The following is a 25,440-nucleotide window of genomic DNA, read 5'->3' as shown; positions in this document are numbered from 1 at the left end:
GCAAAGGGTAGCAGTCAAGCGCGGGGCAGAAGGAATAATCAAAGACTGACCTTGACTTGAATGAACTACATAAGCCCATATCCATACAGGGAAGGGGCTTCCCCCCCGGCGGTACCCCTTCGATTGTTGGTTTAGTACTACGTAAGCCTCTAACTCTTGCTAGATTGAATCGGAATTGGCTTTAGTTCGAACTTTGAGCCGTAGAAATGGAATAGCGGGAAGTTTGATCAATTGCTGATTCAGAGAAGGGTTCTTCTTTCGAAGCGGTCAATCGCAGAAATTAATTCCTTCTTTGACTTCTGGGGCAAGCAAGATCTTTTCTTTCTCTATCTCGCTTTGCTTTACTCACTATCTATACGAAATAATGATCTCAACGGCTGGCTTGACTAAACACCTATCTATTTCTTAAGGTAAGGAAGGCGGGTTAACATCGCTATCTAAGCGCAGACGTGACTAAGCGGCAGCTGGTCTAGGTGTTCGAAGCATGATTCATCGACAGGGAGCAAGCTCAGTCATTACAACTTACTTGGGCCGTAGGCCGCTCGCTGCCAAACCCACCATCGTGTCGATCGTCTTCTTGCATCTGCTGCAGACCCTTCTTTTTTTTACCCTACAAGGAAGTCAAATTATTCCTCATCCCCTTCCTGGTAAATATTGGAAATATTGGACAGCGTAGCCTCGAAATCAGTTCTGACGAACTCTTCGTGGAACTGGCTTTGCAAGTCCCTCCAATCGCTCACGGAATCCTCCGGTAATCGATAATACCACCGAGGATCGGATCCCGGATGAAACCTTGCATAAGAAAATAATCATCGTGCAGCGCTGGGATTTGAACCTTTTAATGTGCTTGCCCTTTAGTGGATCATGAGTCAAGTAAGAGACCACCCATCGACATCCTCTGCTTCCCTTCAGGAAGAGGAACGAAGGCTAGCTCACTGCCCTCTTAAGTTAAGAATGAATTGGCACCGCACCCTAACCCTCTCGTCACTTCACTTGGTTTTCATGCCTGACTTCTTGTTATTTATACCTTGGTTTCTAACGGTTCACTTCGCTAGCTTCGGTCCCCTACTTCGGTGATCCCCTCCTTGGGGCTTGGCTAACTTAATCTGATATGTTCTACGCTTGGAGCCTCTTCCGCCCCTTGCCACCCGGTGAAACCCATGGAAATTCATCAGGAAAGAAGAGGCCGATCGATGGTCACATACAACTCCTAACCACTCAACATCTTTATGTAGATGTTCAGTGCAAGGGCAGACCGCTGCAGGTAGCCGTAATTGGGTGGCGCGCTATAGATCGGATCCTAAGTAGCTATAGGATGAACCCTGGAAGACGGCCCTACCAGAGGAAGTGGGTAGGGTGAATCTCCGTAACGATTCTAACGACCTAGCTAGCCGTTGATTCAATGTCCTCAACATCGGGGCACCTTTTTTTCATGTTTTCAACTAGGGAATTTCCCCTCGTGGTTAAACATGAGTTTGGAAATGTTCCGTACATCTCCTCGTCAATCTGTGCATGAGCTTCTGGGCTATGTCTCGCTGAAATGAAATTAAAGGGTCGAACTAATTTCGTACTAATTTCGTATAGAAAGAAAAAATCTTTTATCAAATTTTACAAAAAAAGATTTATGTATGTATAAAGGATGTATAAAGGAAAGGCGGGCGTAGATCTATAAATAGGGGAGTATCTACGGGACCTAAATTATCAACAGGTTCTCTCTGAGCTATCTATCTCTAATTCATTTACTTTACTTACGAAGCCAGTGTGAATCAAGCAGACCCGGGCTCGCCCCAATATGGTTCTCTGTAACTGGATGAATTCGGTTTTAGAACTTCCTTATCTTTTGGCTATTGATGACCAGTCTTTACTTAAGGCCGTTCCACCACTAGGGGAAAGAGCACTGTTGGGGTTCCGGCAAGCCTCAATGCCCAACTTCCTGTTCAAGCCCACTTCATTGATTGATCGTTTATCTTCCGACCGGTGAAATACCTAGCTACCAGACCAAAGGAAGCGGGTATCAGATCCCTGTAGTTTGAGCCCCTTTTTTTACTTCTTTCCCAGAGCTAATGGCTCACTTCACTCTCTTTACATAAGAAAGACCAGGAGTAACTCGCTTCCTTTCCTCCTAACCAACTCGCTCGCTACAGGGTCTATGTAATTGAGCTGGTTCTGTATAAGCAGGGGGGGATGACGCTCGTATCCCGTAACTTGTCAGTAGAGTCATTCATCCCTATCTTGGTTGCATTCTTTATCCTGTGAAAGTCTAGGCTCCGCTGCTTTCGGCTTTAAAGGAGTAGGCACCGTTTGAGTCAGGGCATTAGCCTTTTCTGCAACCTGCAACCATGTCTTGAAAGATAAGACATTCCATGCTATAACTATGGTTACGTTTTTAAGGGCTGGGCTAAGATAGACTAGAGTAGTTAAGAAAAGAAGGAAGGATGGGAAAGAATAAAGAGTGCTTGCAAGGCAAGTCTGAGAGCAGAGAATACGCTTTTAGATGCACCGAATCAATCGCTTGCCTGTCGTCGAAGACAGGATAACTTTCATATCGCTAGTTCATCCCGATAGAACGGGAGTAAGTAACCTAGAACCTGGAAAGCTAACCTGTCAACCAAGTTCAGTGATCCGTAAGGGGGTTAGCCTTAAAACTCCGCTGATCTACTCCCATGGCAAAGCTTACGCTCGCTCTGAGATACTTCCAGCCTCTCTCTCTAAAAAAAAGCTCTTTCCCCTTTTCATATATTTTTTATAATAATAAAAAGGTATGCTCCAGCCCCGGCCGATCGGCTACTGTTCCCATGACCATCAACTGACTACAAGACTGCAGCCTAAGACCCAAGTTAGCCTGACGGTCAGCTAAATGAGTCGCTCCCCCCTTCACATGATGAAGTTTAACTCAACATTGATAAAAAATTTTTCACATAAAGGATCTTTCCGGGTAAACCATCGTCCCTATATGCTCATATGGAACCTCTGACCTTACCTTATCTGAATTCGCCTCGTAATCAGGCTAGCCCTCTATCATAGGCTCCTACACTACAGCTCAAAACATACTCTTTGTTGCATCGATCGATTGGCTTAGAAGTTGGAACCTTCTTTTCTTAACTCAAATGCTTCGAGTTTAAGTTAGTGTTCATTGCTTACTAATAAATAGATATTATCAGTTTATCCATAGAAGGAAGATAATTGCTTATTTCACACAAAATGAATTCTACCAAAGCATTCTCCTTTGAATTAGATCGCTCGCGACCTATCTCAATCAAAGGTAATGAATGGTTGACAGGCGATGGAGAAAAAAGAAGTGGAAGAAGATGTGCGATTACCACTTCGATTGGGCTTAGGACTGAAACTCAAACACCTCAAACTTATACAGGCTCTCTATCGAAAGCAACTCAAACTGACTACAATCGAAGGAAGGTATCCTATTCGCTCGCTTACAGTAGCAATGGCACTAGAAACTGCGGATACAATAGTAATAAAATAGCCTGACCAAGCGTATTAAGAAAATGGGATATTAAGACTTTCACTACAACAGCATCCAAGTAAGTACAACAGCATCGAAGTAAGCTTGGACATTGGCTCGTATGGAAGACTGACGAAGGGCTGGGAACTGGTATTACAGGTAATAAGCTGGATATGCGGTTTTAGGGGGAAATGTCACATAAGGAATAGAAGAAGCTGTTCTCTCTTTACCGAAATCTAAAACATAAACATATCGGTATGAAGTCTCTGTGATATTTTATGACATTTGTTCTCGACCAACCGGATACTAATACCATTTATCGGCGTTACGACTGCATCTCTTCTTTCCTTTCCGTCGACCTAGCTATACCAGGAGCTAAGAACTCTTATCGTTGCAGCTGCCGAACTACGTGAATTCCGTTTTCTTTCTTTTCACTTCGGAAGCAAGATTTTATAATCATAGATTTTTCTTTCTCTTACGTAATAAGAAGTCCCACAATAGTAGCTCAAGTAGAGCAAGGAACTCTGTCTGCTCTGCTGGTCTTAAATTCAAGCAAGTCGTCCTATTGATTTGATATTGATTCCATAGGCAGCTGAGACTGGCATTTGTCTTTTCCGGGCTTAATTTAATAAGTCCTGAGGTAGGCGTAGGCATCGAAAGAAAGATGGAAGAAAGATGGATTCATTATATAGAATAGAAACGGAAATCTTGTCGGCATAGGTTGCGTCCTTCTCAGCGAGATTGGATAGGATTCCCTTTCTTTCAATAATTCTTTCTTGTATAGGTATAGAAAGGCGTAACTCTCTTTCTGCTGTTGTCAGAATTGAATAGATGTTTTTGCCGTAATCTTCTTTCAATCCCGCCTTATCTGCCGAGCCTAGCGGAGTTGCGCATTTGAATTTCCTTCCGATCCCTGGACTCTTTCTTTCGTAAATCTTTGGAGCGTATACCAGAGTGAATCTAAGCATGACTTTATGTTTGTGTTGTACCGCCTAGCTCTTTCTATTGATTACTACTCAAGTCAGGACTAGCGTTCGCACATCTCTTTTGAAAGGCTAAGATGTTTGTACCAGTACCTTTTCACTCTTAGCTTAGGGACTTAGTAAAAACATATTGGTTCTTCTAGGCGTACTACTGAAAACAGTAGCATAAGGGAGAGTTGGACTTCTTGCTAACGCGGACTGCTAAACCGAAGCTTAAAAGCTGTAGTGGAAAAGAAAAGCCTTTCTCAATTCAACCGAGAACGAAAAACCAATCGTCCAATGTTGTTAGCCAGTGTACATGAAGAGAGGCTGGAACATCACTTGAAAAAAGGGTTTATCAAGAGACCGAAGCCGGTGAGTTTGCGTAGTCGAGTGAGGGTACTTTGGTGAAGAGTACTTTGCTTCAGAAGATGCTCTTTACAAAGCAAAGTGTTGAATCCCCCGGCCTGGATGCAGCTCTTTTGCCTTATGCCTTAGGAAAGAGAGATGCTAGCTCTTCTTGTCTTCCAGTGGGTAAGCACTTTTTTTTCTTCTTGGACTTGGGAGAGTTATTTAACTTCAGGGTTCCCAATATGGCTGACAGCTAGAAAGCTTATTAAGAAAGTGTGGCGTCGTCTAAGCCACTAAGGTAGGCAAGAGTTTCAGGGAGGATCCCATGTGGGTATATAAAAAAATTTGATATAGCGCACTTTCGGATAAGTAAATAAGTAAAGGCTCATCGCGGGGTCGGTCACAACCAAGAAGAATAGTCGGACAGGGCAATCTTTCCTTCAGCCCTTGCTTCTATATAGAATAGATTTTTTAGCAGCCTCTTTGCACTCGCTTCGAAAGTTGGGATTCTGCGCGAGATCGAGATCTTTCAGCAGCACCGCCCACAGCTCATGCCATTCCCTGAGGGTTGTCGTAGTACTTCTTTCCTATGGAAAGCGGGGTAAGATGTTGAAGGTTTCATACCGGAAAAGCATAGTAAATATAACTACCTCTCCCGCGGCGGAGGCAACGCCTGAGGGTGCCCCACCCGCTCCTCATCCGGATCCGAATCCGGAGGAGTATCCGGAGGGGGAGGATGGCCGGGTCCGCGAAGGAATTCGCTCCTTAATTTACTTAATTTAATAGAGGAGCAAATTCGGGAACAGGAATCTGCCCGCGGAATGGGACCGTCCTCTTCGGAGGAAAGAAGCCGTTTTCTTATGACGGACCTAGAGCTCGACACGGAGACAGATGTGAATCATCTTCGTGAATGGGTGGACAAGAAAAAGGAAGACAAAGAGTTGCTTCGGTCTATGATTTTTCAGTGTCTGCGCCGGCGCCGGAGGTAATATGGGGCGGGATACCCGCATCTGATCGAAGTTCCATTTTAGTACCCCCTGAGAGCTCTTTCTAGGTGGGTCGCTTCGCGCAAGACATTGCTTAGGACCAACGGGTCACACGACAGGTACACGATCGACTTTGCACGCTCCATCCTTCGGCCCTTCGCCTATCGGCTTGGCAGGCAAGCTACCTTGATCCGTCTTCGGCTTCGATTCGTTATGCTCAGCAGCTCCAACAAGCCCTAAGGTATCTTGCTGCCTAAAACTCTGCTACGAAAGCGCTGCTTTACGTTTGATCCTATTGCCCAGAGAATGCTATGCGTTCTCCACTTTCGGACCTCGCAAAGAGAGAACGTGTTTTTTCCTCTGACTTTCGATCACGGAGCGAAGAAAGGGGGCTTTGCCCCAGCTACCGCTATCCTTGGGAAACTAAAAGAGTTACCGAAGGGAAGGGATGCAGTCTCTCCCTTGGCCTTTGGAGAAGGCAGAGAAGAAGACGTCCTTCGCACAAGTTTTTTTTGCTTCCTGCGCCCTTACTAGTAAAGGGGCTCTTCGCCCAAGGAGGCATGATGGTAGGAAGGCCGACCACTACATAAGCCGCCATCAGTCCAGGAGAGAAGCAAGCTACCTTTCTTTGATCCACCTTCCCTGTCCGGCAAGGTGATGCTATTTCCCCGTACTTGTTTTATGCATTGAGAGGCTGGGCCATATGATCAATGAAACGGTTATTAATGATAGGTGGAAGCCTTTCTCGGCAGGGTCCAGAATTGTCCCATCTGTTCTTTGCGGATGAAATGGTTCTTTTCGTAGAAGCCACGGTGGAACAAATTAGGGTAGTGAAGGAATGCCTTGATTGTTTTTGCATTACACCTCCAAGGAGAAGGATGTCCTGTTTCATATACTCTAACAATTCATCTCGGAGAGGGATAAGATTTGACACTGTAACCTCATCATGTGGGATAGATCCTTTTTTACCTAATTATGGACAGAGATTTTTAGCTAAGTTAGAAAGGCTACTAGGGAGTAATGTGATGGAATCCCTTAGACGGAAGAGCAGCTTATTATTACCAAAGAGAAAGAGTTAGCCCGCGTAAAGAGCAAGGATTGGCTTACCGCACCCACACCTACACCACAGGACCTTGGCGACCTTTCAAAGTCAATCCAAGTGATCTTAACATAGGGGAAGGGCAAAGAAAGATACTTCGCTTACACGAAAAAAGAATGGGGTTGTCAGATATACTGACCAGCGATAGTCGAATAAAAGACTTCCGTCTTCGCGACGCTGTAGTCTATTCGCTTTTGCGTGATATGAGATTTGTGCAGCTACTCTGCCTAATTATAGGATTTTCCTTATGGTGGATTTTTATGCCACAAGAAGTGCTTAGTCACCCAGGCGTTCTAACTTCTTCAGACATAGGCCTAATAGTAAAGGTAGCACGGGATACTTTTCAGAACCAGGTATGCAGTGTGCATCAAACACCAAGTCCATGTGATTGTGGTGAGGTATTAAATAAGGGAGCGAGGCTCTTATTGGAGACCCAAGATAGCTTTGACCCAATGGGATTAAAGCCTAATCTATATAAAGTCTCACTATCAGTATTCGTAGGAGCTATCGTCTTAAGCCTAGCACTCGCCGAATACATTTGTCATTATGGCTTCAGGTATGAATAGGGGAATGGATCAAAGAAAGAAGTATCATCGACGAGAGGGGCTCCCGGTGTGAGGCAAGGTCTTTCCCTATTATTCCAATAAGGGATGATGATGGACACCAAAACAAATTGCATTCCACCCCTCGAGAGGCATTAAGATAGGATGGGTTCAATCCCCGACGGAGACTTTCTTCCTCAGTAAGAAGAGGGGGAATATAGTAGTGCCTTTCTTTCCGAACCCGGAAATTTAGCTTCTTGCATACGTATATGATGAAGGTCGTGATGGACACAAGACATATAAAGTCTGCTTGGGAAGTTCAATCTCGTTATGAAGGGAAGCTCAAATTGATCAGTTCCTAAAGAGCAATCTAATCAGTGAGCTATCATAAGGCAACTCGAAGTGTACATCCATATATTGAATGTATATGATATTGAATGTATATGAGGAAGACGCAAATTGTCTCATCACAAATCGCTATCCGCTTCTGCGGATTGATCAGCCCCGCTAACCCTTTCGGGACCTGCTTTTGAGCGAATTCCCTTGTAGCTACTCGGTCAGCGAATTGTAACTGGAGCTTATGGAACTGCTTATTCACAAAGCCTTATTTTAGGAAGGCAGCTTGCTTCTATGGCTCATGTATGAACAGCAAAACTCATGCAGATTGACCTGGAGGGGGTATAAAACTCGTGATAGAAGGACACCTTACCTTTCGCTGAACGGAATCAATCGAATTTCTTGGTGACCGGACACCACTTCTTACTTCTTAAGAGGGATTGCCAATAGAGGTAGAAACGTAAGACTTCTCACTAGGTTAGTTCCCCCTTATCTTTTTTCAATGCTTCGGGGAACAACATGTCGAAGGAACAAAGAGGAAGAACGCTCGGTTGACTTGGCTCAGTTCCTGGATACGCGCACTCAGTCATCTCCTTTCTCCGCTAATTCATTCTCTTGATCTTATCAGAAGCCGCAAAAGGCAGGTGTATTGATGAGGGTCTATGTGATGCCTATCGAAATCCAATAGCACACCCTAGGAAGATAGCCCCTTAGGGGAATAGCTTCTAGGAATAGCGCTCCTTAGGCCTACTTTCCCTTCTCCCTATCCTGCTAGCCTATTAACTGTAGGTCAGTAGTGAGTCCAATTTCAGTAGTAGATAGTATACATAAATATATAGGAAGAGAGACTGAAAGCAAACTGTTCACTAAGATATCGAAATAGAGCTTCAAGCAAGATGTCCATAGCTTGATCCCTTGACTTTCACCGCTTAGCCCAGGTTAGAATAGCTTGTATTGTAGCTCTTTATCGTTGGGTAGCTATAGTTATATCTCACTACGGTTGTTTCGGGAGACAAGCTACCTGGGGCACCTTCTTTAAGTTTCAATCAAGATGGACCCTATCTATTATAATAAATAAGATCTAGCACTCTCTTGCCGGGCTGCTAGGAGCATGAAGGTTGGTCTACGATCTACTACTTTCTAGATGTTTAAGAATTCCTCTCGTTCTGTAGTCTTAGGACTGGCTCTCTGCCCGCCTCTCTATGGATGGATAGGTCAAGCCTGCTTAAGTTAGAGAAGGACCTCTTGGCCATTGTCTCAAGAGCAGCTACCGATGCTAGATTGCTTTAGCGAATCAACCGTCTATTATGATAATAGCAGCGGCATCTTACAACCTATTTATTATCCTATTACTTATCTCTCTCTCCTACGCTCTTCGATAGCTGCTTAGCTTACAGGAACAACCATTCGACTAGCTACGAGTGATCGATCTAATCCATTCTTTTAGAGCCTGGCGTGCTCGAACCCTACAGTTCGGACCATTATCGTACTCTTTTCTATAAAACAGTTATGGCGAAGAAGGGGACGCTACTAGATCTCGTAGGGAAAAAAGAACTCTATTTTTTATTATAAGTCAGACTCAGTTCAGTCTGCTGCGCGTAACGACTTCTTTATCGCTACTGGCCGGAGCTTGCTATTTCTCCCGAGCTCCAAGGCGGATATGTGCCCATCAATTATGGGTAAAAGCTGCTATAGATCTTGAGCCAGATAGGAAAGATCCCGCAATTCTGCACAGTCTCAGAGTCCAGTCCTTTCTTTTTCTTACCGGAAAGCAAGTAAAGAATAGAGGTGAGTTCTGAACCGCTCAAGAGCGGAGATAACAACAGGGCCTTTAATCAGAAAGGTCAACCTTAGTTATAGTAGAGGAACGCTAAGGCCATAGCGAGAGGACGGACTACTATATAGGAAAGCAAGGCCAAAAGTGCCTACTGGCCGGTCACCGTTTGGCTAAGATCCTTTTTTACTCTGTAAAAGAAAGCTCGAACTCTACTTACCTTTAAGGGGAGGAATTATGTATTATCATCCGTTATCCAACTAGTGATGAACAAAGAAGGTTTAAGCTCAGCCTAAGAGGTCAGTCTCGAGGGAATGGTACCTAAGATAAGAGGTCAAAAATGTAGTATTAAATACTATATTAGCCAAAACGAAAACTAGGTTTTGAAGGCTATAAGCCCAATAAGTACGCAGAAAAGATAGGTTTCGAACCGCGAAAGGATAGGGTTTACCGAAAGGAACTGATCTTTCTAGAGGATCTTTCCGCGCTAAAATGGGCTAACGTAACGAAAAGAAGAATAGAAATAGAAGCGAAAGCGAAAAGAAAGGAAGAGCTGATAGTTTACTGTAAGAAGCTGATGGTTTACGAATAGAAAGAGTACATGCTAAACTAAAGATGTTACCAACGACTAACGAAGATCAGCGTAACCTAATAGAATAGAAGAAAGGAGAAAAGCAAGCAAGGTTATGCCAATACGGCTAAAGCTTTGCTGCCTAACGAAGGCAATACGGCTAAAGCTTTGCTGCCTAACGAAGTTGTGCCAATGCCAATACGGCTAAAGCTTCCAGGAAGAAGATGGGGGCGGATTCGCAGAAAAGATTAGCTGCTTACATAAGAAAAAGAAAAAGAAAAAGAGGAAGAAGAAGAGGTGCACGAGCTTATGAATAGACTAAGTCAGTTATGGGAAATTATGAAACTGTCTTTGGAAACATGCACCTTATTTATCTCCTATCACTATTATTGTCTCGTTATTGCTTTTCTCTCTCGAGTTATTGCTTTTCTCGAGAGAAAGAAAGCGAAAAAAAGGACTAACAAAGCGAAGAAGAAAGAAGAAAAGAAAGCGAAGAAGAAAGAAGAAAAGAAAGAAGATAAGAAAGACATTAAAGGAAAGGTAAGGAAGGAAAGGGAAGGAAAGGAAAAGAAAGGGGTTACGGAAGGGTGAAAGAAAAGAAAGGGGTTACGGAAGGGTGAAAGAAAAGAAAAGAAAAGAAAAGAAAAGGCAGGGCAAGAGAAGAGGCTGGTTACGAGGTTACAGTTTAGGGTCCCAGAAAAGGGAGGTACAAAGGTAAGGAAGGAAAGGAAGAGCTGATGGTCTAAGAAGAGAAGAAAAGGGGTTACGAAAGAAAGAAGAATAAGAAATTAATTGATTTAGCAAGAAGATGGGTGACTGTAAGAAGATGGGGTTACGGAAAGAAAAGAAGAATAAGAAATTCTGGTTTGACTGTAAGCAAAGAAGAATAAGAAATTCTTTAGCAAGAAGAGGGCGGAAAGAAGAATAAGCAAGAAGTAGCTGGATCGATAGGGGCAGGAAAGCAGGCTCGATAGGGGCAGAAAGCAGGAAGGTAAGAGCTCCAATGGAGGTAAGGTAAGTCTAGTCTTACGGGAAAGGGATGTCTAGTCTCAATGGAGGTAAGGAAGAAGCTGGCCAAGCCAGTGCTATAGAAAGAAGATGTTACAGCAAAGAAGCCAGTGCTATATCGTAGTCAAGCAGAAATAGCGTAACAAGAGAGATGAGGCAAGAAAGCTTTCTTCAGACTAAGTTACCGGAAAAGAAAGAAATGACTTCTCGGAGGTAAGGGAAGTCTAGTCTTAGGGTAAAGGTAAGTCTAGTCTTAGGGGAAAGGTCAGTCTAGCCTCTAGCTCAAGGGAAGTATAGTCTTAGGGGAAAGGTCAGTCTAGCCTCTAGCTCAAGGGAAGTCTAGTCTGACGCTCAAGGGAAGAAGTCTAAACCGGAACTAACCTCTTACTGAGGTGAGGCGTAGTAACCAGAGGTGGGGACTATAGGGCAAACACTAAGGTAACGCTCCGGAACCTAGCCACTGCTATAGCGTAGTAAAGAATCAATAGCGTAGAGTAATATGAGTCAATCAAGCTTGATCGATACTGACAAGCTTTGATCGAGCGAAGACTAAGTCAATCTCACAACAGACAGTACACGCTAAAGACAACAGACAGTACACGCTAAAGACAACAGACAGTACACGCTAAAGCTAAAGAAGTTTCCTATTCGTTACCAGAACGAAATGTCTAAGGTAACGCGTATGAATCCATAGCGAAAGAACCTGCCTAAACGTCTTACACCTGAGGCGCTAGTAAGGCTACTATACCTATTAGACCAGACAGAGGGTTATAGGGATTAGACCCTAACCAGAGCAGTAGTCCACCTCCGTAACCTGAACTATACCTTACCCAGGCTTACACTAAGGTATAGCGTAGTATAGAATAGAGAGGGATATTACGTAATAAGAAATGAGGCAAGAAAGCCTTACTTCGGACTAAGAAATGAGGCAAGAAAGCCTTACTTCGGACTAAGTAAAGATAGAGAGTACACGAACCAGAACGAAAGATGTTACCGGAACGATATGCCTCAAGGTTCCTATTCTACAGAAAGGTAAGGAAAGGGCTCAAGGTACGGTAAGGTTGACTTGCTTTCTTGCTTTCTTGCTTTATTCGTTACTTCGTAACTCTTGACTTACACAGACTGAATTCTACACTCTTGCTTACTTCGTTACTTCGACGTAAACATACTTTCTGTTCTCTTATGCTATTAGATCTAAGCCCCGGCTTAGGAAGATGGGATGGGTGGAAGCGTAAAGATTCTATCTTTTCTTCTTAGCGGGCTAGCTTGGTTCTAGTCCTAGGGTAAGGTTTACACTTACTTGCTTGACAGGTAAGGAAGCAAGGTAAGGGATGTCTAGTCTCAATTCGGTATCGGTAAGGTAAGTCTGACGCTCAAGGGAAGTCTTACGGGAAGAACGTCTGACGCTCAAGGTAAGGTAAGGAAAGGGCTCAATGGAGGTAAGGTAAGGAAAAAGCTGTTACAACCAGTACTATAGACTATAGCATAGTAAAGAAGAAATAGCTTAATAAGAGATAAGAATAGCGTAATAAGAGATAGATGAGTCAATCAAGCTTAGTTCAGTTGCTTACTGAAGTAAGTCAATCTCACAACAGACAGTCCCCTATTCGTTACCTACCCCTATTCGTTACCTACCCCTATTCGGTACTCACTTCTCAGAAGAAGGAACCCATAGCTCCGTAACCAGAACTATATATACCCTAGCCCAGTACTCTTTTGATTACTGATAGTATTAAATCATAAATATTGTATTTGTGTCAATCTTGCTTACTAAACCTCTGATACTAACGAGGCACCGTAACTATAGGGGCACCATAACTATAGGGGCACCGTAACTATAGGGGCACCGTAACTATAGGGGCACCGTAACTATAGGGCTTAGCTCAGTTGCTTACTGAACACTAACCTTGCTTTATTCGTTTACTGAATACTAACTCAATATCGTTAAAGATAGAGTAGACGCAGTTACCGGAAAAGAAGTCTAAAGATATTACTAAGTCTGTAATCTTAAAGAAGGAAAGGTTCACTTACTTGAAGAAGGAAAGGTTCACTTACTTGCTTGTTTATTCGTTACTTCGTTCCGACGTAAAGTCTCTTTGTTCTCGTATGCTATTACTCCTAAAGTCTCTTTGTTCTCTAATACGCTATTACTTTAGGAAGTCTCTTTGTTCTCTATATGCTATTACTTTAGGGTCTAATGAAGATCTTTGCAGGAAGTGTAGCGTAAAGATTCAATTCTTTACTTAGATTCTTAGCTTGCTTCGACTCCTACCTAATACCACAGGTAAGGTAAGATCACTTCCCCGGCTTTTTACCCCTAATTCTTTGCCTCTAGCCCGGCTTTCTTCTAGTGCCTCTTACCCGGCCCCAAGATTCAGTGCCTATTCTATAAGGTTTTATCTATCTGTAATGCGTAGCATACCCGGCTTTAGACGCAAGATTCAGTGCCTCTAGCCAGCCCGGCTTTCTTCTGCTTATAAACCCGCGGCTTAGGAGCCTCTACCCGGCTTTAGGCCTTCTTTGCCCTTATTTACCCGTGCCAACTTCTCAGCCTGCCTTGAACCATTAACTCTTCCCTGTCAGTGTCAGGTTTATAACCGTTAATTCTTAGCTGTCTGGTTTAGATCCGTGAACTCTTACCTGTCTGCTTTTTAACCGTTAACTCTTTCCTCGTTAACTCTTTCTTTTACCGAACGAACTAATTCTTATCTGTGAACAAGTTCTTCCCTATTTCCATAGGCCCTATGACTGCTTTTCTACCTATCCTTTCTGCGATTCGAAACCTATCTTTTATCTCATTTGTGTGAACCGCTACACCCTTTTACCTAGCTCGCTTATGGGCCCAAGGCTTGGGGCTTTAGGCTTTCCTTCCCGGCTTAGGCCTTCTATCGCTTAGGAACCGAACCCTGGGCTTGCTGCTTTCTTTCCCGGCTTACGAACCCTTTTCCCTAGCCTGCTTATTCACCCGCAGCTTGGAGCTTATTTACCCTTCTTTCTGCTTCTTTAAATTACTATCTAGTAGGGTAAACAATTCAAAAACCTATCTGGTTTACCGATGAAAACCAACCCTTTTCCTGCTTATGAGCCTCTACCCGGCTTGGGTACTTTCTTAGCCCGGCTTTAGACTTAGTCTTCTGCCTGCCTATTAGGCTTTAGATCCGTGAACTCTTTCTTACCATATTTTTACCTTTCTACTTCTTAGTTGTGAACAAGTTCCTCCCTATTGTGGGCGTAGTAGGCCCTATGACTGCTTTTCTAGCCTTTACCGATTCAGAACCTATCTATATTTTCTGGTAAACGATTCTTCACCTATTTTTCACGATCAAAACCCTATCTTTTATGCTTACTTATTGGGTAAAGAAAGAGATAGATGAGGGCTTACTGAACACTTAGTTCAGTTGCTTACTGAACCTAGATTGTTGAGCAATCTAGATTTATCACTGCCAAACAATGTTCTAAAATCTTTCTTTGAGCTCGAAAAAGTTGCTAAAACCCGGGTTTTTTCGATGAAAAAAGAAAATATTCTCTAAGATGCTATCTTATGATATTTCAGAAAGATCATAAGAGAAGGCTGCCGTCAGTCTTGTTTACGCAAGGACAAAGACTAAGACGAACGTAACCATTGGAGTACTGAAGACCCTAGCTGACCAATCGAGGTTCAGAACAACCAATTCATGTTCTAAAATCTTGAATTTTAGCTAAAAAAAGTTATAAAACCCCGTCTTTTTTCGATGAAAAAAGATCATTTAAGCTAATCGTATATCTTATGATATTTCTTTTTCGAGCTAGCTCTGAAAGTGTTTGCACATCTTTCTGTTAAAGATGGAAATGCAGTCCTAGCTAACACAGCTTTGTATTTAAGCTAGAAAATGCTGCCCATCTAGCGATGAATTAGTTAGCAATCCATCTAGCGAATAAGAATGCGGAATTCACTCTTACGGGAAACTCAGTCTAAGTGAAAGCAGAGCAGAAACGAAGTATGCTCTTACGCCATCCCTGCGGCTCACTATGCCCTGTGGTGGGAACCAAACCTACTAGTCTGCGGAAGATGCGAACCAACTAGTTTGCGCATTGGCTGGGACTCGTCTGCGAAAGAAGCTAACCATCTCGTCTTTCGTAACTCACTTCTCTACAGAACCTATAGCTCTGAATCAATATCGTATAGTAATGAGTCAAGAAAGCTTACTTAGTCCGAAGTAAAGATAGACACGCACCTATTTGTTACCAGAACGAAATGCCTAAGGTAAGGCCAGGCTAGCCTATTCGTTACCTAATTTCTCAGAAAGAATTGTATTAATAAAGGTAATGTAAGGCAGAAGCTGTTACAGCCGTAACCTCTTAGACAAGTACTATTGGGCTTAGACCCTAACCAAAGCAGTAGTAACGCGTAGTAACGTCTTAGACCATCACTCTACCATAGCTACGGAACTTCTCAATTCGGTAAGGAAGAAAGGGGGTTACGGAAGGACAAGAATGCAAGCAAGAAAGGGTCAGATTCGGTTTAGAAAGGACAAGAAAGGTATAATCAATCTAACCTAAACGAATAGAAATAGAAGTCTAACCTAAACGAATATTCTAGAATAGAAAGATAAGCGCAAGCGCAAAGAAAGAAGGGGCCACGGACAGCAGTAAATTAGCAACTAGTAAACTTATCCTACAGGATACCTCCCCGGGGAAGACTTAGCGTCCATCAATTGAGACAGGCACTCGACAACAACAAGAAAAAGGCCAGTCACTTAACACCAAGCCAATATTCTCTTAAAAAGGGCTAAGCAAGGACACCTATTGTGAATAACGTAGGTCTCTACCGGCTATTACCGCATTGGGGGCATCCCCTTCTATTGAATCAAGCGGATCCAGTCATTCGAATCGACTTGAGTTCTCACTAGGCTTGAGCATTCCATAAAGAAGGACGGACAGGTGAATGCTTCTTCTTCGCTGCCTCACTTCTTTCTAGAAGGACTTGCTCCCTATTCATCTTCATCTATTGGCCCTATTGTTGGCTGGCAAGGAGACAAAGCTTTGACTTAAATAAAGGGGAGCTATAACCTCTTTTCCTCCACACATTCATCAAGATCAAACTCGGGTTGGCGCTTTCTTCATAGTGAAGGACGACCCGGGGGTTTCCCTCGATCTTTTACAGAAAAGGGAAATCGTGGTTGAAAGACCATTGGTTTCGCATTCAATCCATACAATAGTTGTAAAAATGGGCGGCACCCCTCCTTGGTATCGTCTTAAGCTGTACCCGAAGGCCCAAGCCTACCCGCACTCCCCAACTACTTTCACTGGTCACTCTACCGCCCAAGTCTTTGGTGTTTTAGTTGAGCCAGGTATTTAATTTCATCCTGATGAAAGGGAGTATAGCCATGAAGCTAGCAATCGATCCACCTACGACACGCAATGTCAGGGCGGAGGAATAATAGCATGCAGCCATGAGACTACTTTCCCATTACCGGAACAACCAAAAAGGTCTCTGGCTTCCCCTTCGGGGGATAGATCAGATCGTGTGGACAACCTGTTAAAATAAAAAGACAATTTCAGAAAGAAAGAATTGCCTCCCCGGAAGATAGATTGGACAGAAACAGGAGATAGATCAGCTAATCGGAATCGGCATCCCTTCACTCAGTAAAAGAACTCGAAAAGCCTTGTTCAAGCTTCTAAGCTAAGACGGGCTTCTGAAGCTAAGAACCTAAGGGAAAAGAGAAATGGTGCTGACCCTTTCTAAGAAAAGAAGAATTTCGCTGATTCACTGAAATCCCCTATCATGCACTAAATAATTTGAGGGAGATTACTCAACGTCAGTGAAATCCGTGAAATATCTTTTATTTCTTCCAGTGGGAGTGTGAAAGGTTTTTCTCCAGCACGCACCTCCGGTAAGGAGGACGATTTAAACTCAAATATCGAAGAGAAAAGGGCCTAGAACTATAAACCTCAATTTCTTGATTCTCTACCGAAGCGAAGGGGAATCCACTTGAAAGCTCGATTTGCTCTCTCGCATGCTCCTAGAATTAGGGACTAGATTCTTCCATCATTACCAAAGGAAGATTAGGGACGATTTAGATTCCCATCCTTAAGATTCTCTTCCATCCCCGAAAAGCAGCTGAAGGATTCTGAACTGGAAAACTTCTGTTTTCGAGCCAGTTCGCCTGTACCTGACAATGAGGCTTTCAAGGAATCGAAAGAATGGAAACAATTAATCGAAAAAAGACAATAGCTTTCTTTAAGGGCTCCCGCAGGATACGGGAATGGGAAGGCACAAGGAAGAACACCCCCTCGATGTCCTTTACCAACTGAAGTCAATGCCTTAGCCAATACATTCTGATACCCCCAGAAATTACCTACTCAAGAAGGAAGAACATTTAAATCGTAAGGGTAAGTAGCTCTATCAACTCTCTCTGAATCAAAGGTTAGGGCAGGGCCTCCCTCGCTCTACTAACTCCTCAGAAAGAATTGTCTTCCCTGGCTCAGCAGTGAAAGCTTTCTCTAAAGGATTGAACCATCTCTCATCTCAAGCCTAGGACCGATGGAAGCGGGACTTCTTTCTAAAGTGCAAACCTCTCAGAAAGAAATTGCCTGCCCAGTTCATAAGATATAAAAAGAGGGATTTTCATAGTTACACGTGAGGGAAGAGTAAGAGCAGGAAAGCATACTTCCCATTTGACAACTATCAGAAAAAACTCACTTATGATCCTACTTTCGCTGCTCCAATTGCTTTAGCGAGAACCGCTGTCTATGTATATAGGAACTCTTTTCCGGGAACCTCGTGGGAGACTAGTCGAATCAAGCAATACAAGCGCTGGAGTCAGTGGGCTTTTTTTTCATCTACTCAGCTTCGCTACTTTAGCATGGCTGGAATAAAGTTTCCAAAAAACCTGGCTTTTGGTTGGGTCAATTGAATCCAGGAACACTACACTACATTCGCGGGAAGGCCTTTTGGGATGTACGTCCATCCTACCACAACACCTCCAGCATTTGGAGATCGATACTCTCGATCAGAGACGTTATGAAAAGGTATATCAGAGCCATCATCGAGGATGGCTCGAATACTCACGTTTGGAGCGATATTTGGCTTGAAGAGGGAAGCTTGATTGATCTATTCGGAGAAAGAGTGATCTACGATTCTGGCTCATCCGAAACCCGGGACCAGTAGACAGAAAATGTAGGAACCAGAGTTGCATCGTATAAAGGAGAACTTTAACAAGGTCCCGATCAGGGTCAAACTTACCCTGCGCTTTCCCTTTTTGGGAAAGAAAGTACTGGAAAAATCCACTACATCACATCGGTGAATTTGTTAAGGTTAAGGCAGGGGGACCACTTTACAGGCATGGTATCAGGAACTGCGCTCGCATCTGCTTCACAGTGGACCTGGAAGGCTGCCGGACTCAATCAACCTGCTAAGAGTAAGAGAAGAGTACTGAACGGAAGGAAAGTGCCTTATACAAGTGAGTTTTAAAATGTTTTGTTGTAGTCCCGCCCTTACTTACAAGAGTAGTGTAAAAAAAATTATATTGTAAAATGATTAAATCGAGGCTATACCTGTATCAATAGCAGAAAGAGACGTAAGTTAAGACACAAGTTTGAAAGCTGGATAGTCGGTAGCTCCAGACTCTTGCAGTGCTTTTTGTAAACTGCTGAAGTTGTAGAAAAAATGAAAGCAAGCGCAGGAAGGTAAGCAATCAGGTAATCCATTTCAACTGAGAATTCTATAAAAAAAGATGTTTACATCTCAAAGTTTCACTTCAAATGCTTCTCTTCTCACTAGAGACCGTAGAAGATCTCCTTTGAGCCCTCTTGGGCCAGATTCTCTATCGAGCGAGCGCCTTCAATCCAATCTCTTTTTAACTGCTGTTTCCTTGCCCCTGCTCGTCCGCCGCGTCGGGCCGTGTCGTTCTCGTTTTCTCGCGCGTTTTCTTGCTGCAAGCAAGCTTCGTTAGCGCAGTAGTTTTCTTGCTTGAAACGAAAGGAATGAAACGTAGTGGAACGCCTCTTTTCTTCTTTGACTTCACATAGCTTTTCGTAGCTTCTGAAAAGAAAAGCTGGGGAATCCGATAGTTCGTATTCTATACGTAGTAAGCGAGTTACTCGACTCAAGGAGCTACAAATACCTAAGCGAGTTATGCTGAACTAGTAGCTACTAACACAGTGGGCGGCCTTCTTAGTGTACTTATGTACAGATCCAGAGCTATTGACAAAAATCGAGGAAATCCGTATAGGGCGGGGCTATTTACTGATGAAAGTGTAAAGGAATTGATCTAACTCAAATAAGAGAAGAATGAATCGCGATTAGAAGAAAATCACACCTTTGGTTCTGCAATGCCAACCCGAATACCCGACAGTGCTCTCGTAACATATTCCAGATTCGTTACAGAGTATATTCATTGATGGCGGTCATCGGGAGGATCGGTACGCTTTACCAGCGTTATAGTAGGTTTCCGAAGAATCCCTTTAACCGGAAGCATAGATTGATCCACATCGACCAACTGCTCGTCTGGGTCGTCGGCCCAGCTTTGCCGCGAAGCTACTGTCATCGCCTTGGTGCTATGAGAAGAGGTATCCGAAGTAATCGTAAACTCATGCACCGGCGGTGATTTTCTGCTGCAACGTCTGCTGACGCAAGCCAGACGAGTTCTCCATCTCCAGAATTTTCGACAAGAGCTCGCCAACTCCTGGGCGGAACCTTCTCCAGCTAGTAATCATATTGCTAAAGTCATCTTAAAGCTTAAGGGGTGAAACCTAGGCCGGAGAAAGCCTGGGCTAGACCACTGTGCTCCTATTCCGCTGGTATCGTGAGTAAACAGCCTATTCTTTCTTTACCCAATAAGCAGAAAAGATAGGGTTTGAATTACGCGAAACGAAGCGGTCTTAATATAGGGCGAAAGCAGAGCAATCGGACCCAATGCCACGGGGTTGCAAGCGCTGCGCGATGAAACCAGCATTACACTCACTGGGAAACCTGAACTAAAGTCGTAATTTTCAAACTTAGCCTAGCCGATTTGGTTGTTAGGTTTGTTGTGTTCCTGATTACTGCCCTAAGACTTTCGTTCAGTGACATCACAAGGGTTGGTTTGAGCGCTTAGGTCCATTGGTAGGGGGCTTTCCTAGAGGAAAAGGGCTTCCTTCGCTCCTAGAGGGCTCCCTTCGCTAGGAAATCATACTATTCTACCGCTACTGACTGACTAGACTTACATCCAGGTTAGGTGAGCTCTTTGCTCCGGGTAGGGCCAGTGTTAAGCCATACAGTCCCAGCGCCTATCTGGTTTGGTTTTTGTCTTCTTTTCAAAGGAAAGGGGTTAGGCGGTTTTAGACAGGCTACCTTTAGACTTTTGGATTGGTAGGGACAACCCTCACACGAGAACCAAAAAGAAGGCTTTCGTTAAGATAATTAGCCCATACAATAGAACAAGGAGAGCAATCAACGCTATGGCTACTTTAGGACAATTCCGCCTTAGGGACCCCTACTGTGACAACAGCTACTACGCATCCCACATCAGATAATGCTATCGACGAAACAACCCTTTAATCCAGCATATCACCATGACCTGGCACAGAACCAATCTTTTCACTTTTCGAGCATCCTACCGAAGGAGACAGAGAAAGCAAGATAACAGTTTCCGCACTTGCTCTAACCATCTTTCGTATGAAGTACTACGATGCTGCTAATTGGCCTATCCACATCCCCAATAAGCCTTCATAAGGAGGGGCGAAGGCTACTTAGAGGTGACGGTCAAAGTTAGGCAAAGAGGGTTTCCTAGGCAGAAAGCCGTATAGCCTTAGTCGCTATGGAGTTTGATTGCTTACCCAAAGCCTCTTGGCGTAAAAGGATTCGCACCTTTGATAGCCCGGTCCCAATGAACCGATCAATGTTTGCCACGTCTCTTTCTCCGACTACAACTGATGAACCGATAACCCCTTATTATAAGGTATAAGCTTCTTCGAGAGGAAGTTGAGAGAAAGCTTATACCTATAACTAAGAAGGCAATCTTGGGGGAACCCCCCAAGATTCACTCCTGTTTGAAGGGCTTTAAACGGCCAAAGAATGGAAAGATTGATTCTCACCGACTTACTTAGGGAGAAGACTCGGTCACCTAAACCAATAAAAAGGGACGTCGTTATTCACCCGATGAACAAAACAGGGTACGAACTCACGACACATGATAGGAACAGTTAGCCTAAGAGGGGGGACCTATACGCACGCAGTTCCGGGCAAAGATCGGTACCACCTTACTTCATTCACCGCGAACTGATTCTTAGAAGGCTGATGAAGAAGTCAAGCCCATTTCTCTTCCTATTCCTAAGAAGTCAGGCTGACGGGCAAGCAAGTCCCCGGTTAAAAGCTTCAAAACAGGCCTTTTCATGCCCGACGAACGAACGAAAGCTTCTTCTGATTGAGTGAACATACCTAGCACTTAAAAGTAGGGCATTGGATGGGACAAGCCGCTTCTTCCTTTAAGCCTCGAGGGGTTGAAAAAAGGTTGATTACGGTTCCCAAAACTTTAGTTGAGTGACAGAGTGGTTGGAAGCCATTATGGATAGTCCACCCTATTGATATGCTATCCCGCTGTGGCAGCGTCAAGGAAGAGAAGGTATCGCCCTGAAGAGGACCTGTCTCGAGGAGGAAGTGGAGAGTCTGAACCAAAGAGGCCTTTCTAAGGTGAAATCGGGGAGTTCTTTGAGGTCTTCCGGTCGAAGGCAACTGAGCTGAGGGAATAGGCGAGTAACGAAGGAAGCTTATTTTTAAGTTACCTTATTGTTGACTAGGTTCTCCTTGCCCAATAGCTAGATGATGGACTAGCAACCATGATACCTGAGCCAATGGCGATAAGTGAGCCTCCCTTCTCTCCTCCGGGCTGGGAATTTAACAAGTCTGATTATTAGCCTTCGGGACCAAGCAAGAAAACTACTGCGCTAACCTGCAATCCGAGGCGGGGAGGAGAGCACAGTGAGTTGCTTCCTTCTTAAGGCCTCTAACGGGGCAACGAAGGCCTTTTCAGGTATGAATGTATATGATTCTTGTGAAAAAGAAAAAGATAGTAGCACAGGACCTTCTCTCCATCTCAGAACAGAAGAAAAGTAGAATTTTGTGCGGGTATGAAAGATAACTATTAAAATCTTCCTTCCCCATCTGCCCTGTGCTCTGAAAAAGGTTTATATAAATAAATAATGAATTTATACTCCGGGGTGTAAGCACTTTTAACTGTATAAGCGTAAGACAGCACGTTAACATAAACCGTTTTGAAGCGAGAACTTTCTCCGTCGGCGACTAGAGGCAATCCTATCCCATTGCTTTCTTTCTCGGTGTCACAGTAGCATTCAACCGGCCGGGCCAGTGTCATTGATAGTCTCTACACGGGGCTTTCCATCTTACAAGAACAAGCAAAGGAAGGACTTAGTATACTAACGCCATGCAATACCCGCCCTTATAGCCTCATCCAATAAACCCCCTCGCATTTTTGCTCTTTCGGTCTTTTACCGAGTAGTTTACTTACTCTTGGACATAATTAGGTAAGCCTTTTCTGGTGTTTGAGTTAGAGTAGAAGTTGAAGTGGATCGAGATCTAGGGAATGCTTCCTTCTTCTCTAAAAAAGAGACGTTCGGCGACGTCTTGTAGATTGACCCCTGTTGGTAAGTTCACATCTGCAGTAGTCTCTCTATATACTCTAAAAAAGAATTGAGAGTTGCTTAACAATATTCTCCTTAACAACATCTATTGCAAAATCCGTTTTTTTGCTTCCATATTGATACTATTCATTTGATGGATTATTTGGCCAGCTCTAACGGCTACAAGAATAGCTACAGGCAAAGCCAAACCCATCCTAGATAGTTAATCGCATATTAGTAAATCCATAGTTAGTACGTACGTCCTAGTGCTCGTAAAGAAAGACCGCCAATTCGTATCTCGAAAATACAAGCGAAGCGACCGGTCCTCTTCTCTTGTCTTGCCTCGAAGTGTAGTGTGGTGAGGTTTTGCCTCACAAAAGGAGTGGAAAATAGTGGAAAAAGCCGAAAGCGTGTACTTCTCTCGATTGAACGTATGACCTAGCAGCAGAGGCACGAGCCCTTACTATAGAGGGCATGGTATGGAATAGACCTCACCGTGGTTGGTCAGCATCGGTGGATCGTCTTCTCTCTCCTAACAAGTTGCTGAGTTCGGCTTTCGGGGCTACACCTACTTTAGGGCTTATGTAATATATAAAGAAGAGCCCTCTTAGGGCCTTTTTGTTTAAGGGCTGCTCGCCTTTTTAAATAGAAGGAAGTGGGATAGCGAAGATGATTTCGGTAAACCGATGCATGAGCTGAGGCTCCCATGTCACGCCGACCCTCCAAAAAAGTAAGGTCGTAAAACGGCTCATAGGGAGTAAGAAGCAAGCAAGCAGAGTAAAAGGCGGGTCAAACTCACATAAGCAGAAGGGGAAATGAAATACAAATACATTCATGAAAAGCGAGAAGCCATGCCGTAGGGGACTGGCCAACTATGAATAGATCTTACTTTCGGGTAAGAGTAAGAACATCTATTAGTCCGTATCGTGGGTCTACTTGTTACAAAAGGCGAACATCCCCATTCCAAAACATTCAAATAGGTCCTCGGCGGGCATCGAAAAGGAAGGACGAAAAGAGTCTATTTACCCTTACATACAATATTCCGGAATGTATCATGGCCCTATCTATTTCGATTTTTCTTCAAAAAAAAAGAGTTCCGGGGGCGGGGGAAAAAAGGCGTGGGGAAGAGGGAGAGGGGGGGACTACGAGCCCTCTCCCATTGCTGTTCCCGGACCACCCATTCTTTCCCCTTCCCCCGGCCCGGTGAAGTCCGATGAGATCAGATCTCGCGAACGAAGTGAAGTGATAGGAAGAGAAGACTGCTGGCGGGAGATCCCTATTCATTACACCCCCCCTTGTATAGTAAGGGGAAAACGGAAGTGCGCTCCTGCGCACCAGCTGAAGGAAGGAGCTTTTACAGCTTACCTTATTATTAGAGAAAGGGGAAAGCCAAAACCTACTCCTAACAAGTTGCTGGATCGAAGTAGAACATTCTCCATCCGCCCGCCAGCAGCAGAGGGGGTTCGATTCCCGTTATACGCGATGTGGCGAAAAAGACAGATTCAACGAGATATGCCTTGCCTGCATTAAAATTTAAAACTTGTCGTCTACTTTTAGGAAATGTTCGGAAGAGAGAACTTACAATAATACAACGCCGCATTCTCCGAAGATTGAGGAAGAAGAAGAAAGATATTAATAGAAAGATTTATCTGAGAGAAAATCTTAACAGTTACATCCAATCACAAACTACACGAAAGTTGCCCCTTTTTCATGGGGATTTACCCATGACAGAGATGCACAGAGGAAGAAAACGAACTTCATATATCCCTTTTCTACTTAATCCAGAAACAAGATCGGACGTTATTCTGGTTCGTCTCCATTTTTGTGAAACTATTCCTCAAGCAAGGCAGTCGATAAGTCATCGAAGGGTTTGTGTGAATAATGGAATGGTAAGCATTACTCATTTGAAAGTGTCCCACGGTGATTTAATATCTTTTCAAGAAAATGACGCAAGAATCCACGGTGAAGAAATAAGGAGATCTTTCTATATCGAAATATCAGTTGATAAAATCATAGGAAAATTCCTGGATCACCCGGGAAGAATGTGGAGAAGAACCAAAACAGAATGTTTCTACCTACTCAAAACTAAGAGGGGATGCCGCCTACTACTAAAATCCCGGTTTTTGCAACAGTTGCGTTCTTCTATGCAAGAAGAATACTTTGAAAGAACAAAGAAGTTTGGATCCGAAAAAGTATGCTTAGGCAGTTCCTTCGCTGAGCACAACAGAATGAAGAGAAATTTGTATCATTTAAAATCCCAATTCTTTTCGAATAAAAGGAACGAGAAAACCCGAAATCTTCCTACTCTAAAAAGAAGTCCTATAGAAAACTACTCTTCTTTATATAGAAATTCGATCTATTGCTCCGCATCCTCCCATCAGTTTACTATGAAGAGAAGAATCAAAAGGATCGAACTATCTACTCATTATTCGGAGGTGAATCATAGAACACTAAAAGTTGTGGTATCTTATGGACCTAACATAGGTCATATCCCTCACGACATAAGATTGAAAGATTTTAACCTTCCTCTTCGGAGCGGAAACGGACGTGGGAAAAACATATAAAGATCGGCGTAGCCGCTCATAGGGACATATCTATCCGGATAGAGGATAGTCTAGATCGATTCATAGATAGATTTATATCCATATAGATAGGTATCTCCGTGGATAGAGATAAAGGGATAGAGATAAAGATAGGGATCCATCTAGTCAAGTCATTATTTACATAGTTTTTTTTCTGATTGATTGCCTTTT

General features: G+C 43.6%; 2 pseudogenes; one reads left to right on the top strand and one right to left on the bottom strand.

Annotated features, from left to right (window-relative positions):
* Positions 1–5,867: 5,867 nt before the first annotated feature.
* On the bottom strand, positions 5,868–18,778 carry LOC136219585 (large ribosomal subunit protein uL2mz, N-terminal part-like; annotated as a pseudogene).
* A 5,052-nt stretch (positions 18,779–23,830) lies between these two features.
* LOC136215912 (small ribosomal subunit protein uS4m-like) lies at positions 23,831–25,251 on the top strand (annotated as a pseudogene).
* The last annotated feature ends 189 nt before the right edge of the window (positions 25,252–25,440 follow it).

Source organism: Euphorbia lathyris, chromosome 1 (assembly GCF_963576675.1).
Source record: "Euphorbia lathyris chromosome 1, ddEupLath1.1, whole genome shotgun sequence".
Lineage (NCBI taxonomy): Eukaryota > Viridiplantae > Streptophyta > Magnoliopsida > Malpighiales > Euphorbiaceae > Euphorbia > Euphorbia lathyris.
The sequence above is the reverse complement of the archived record's forward strand: the minus strand, read 5'-3'. Positions and strand labels throughout refer to the sequence as shown.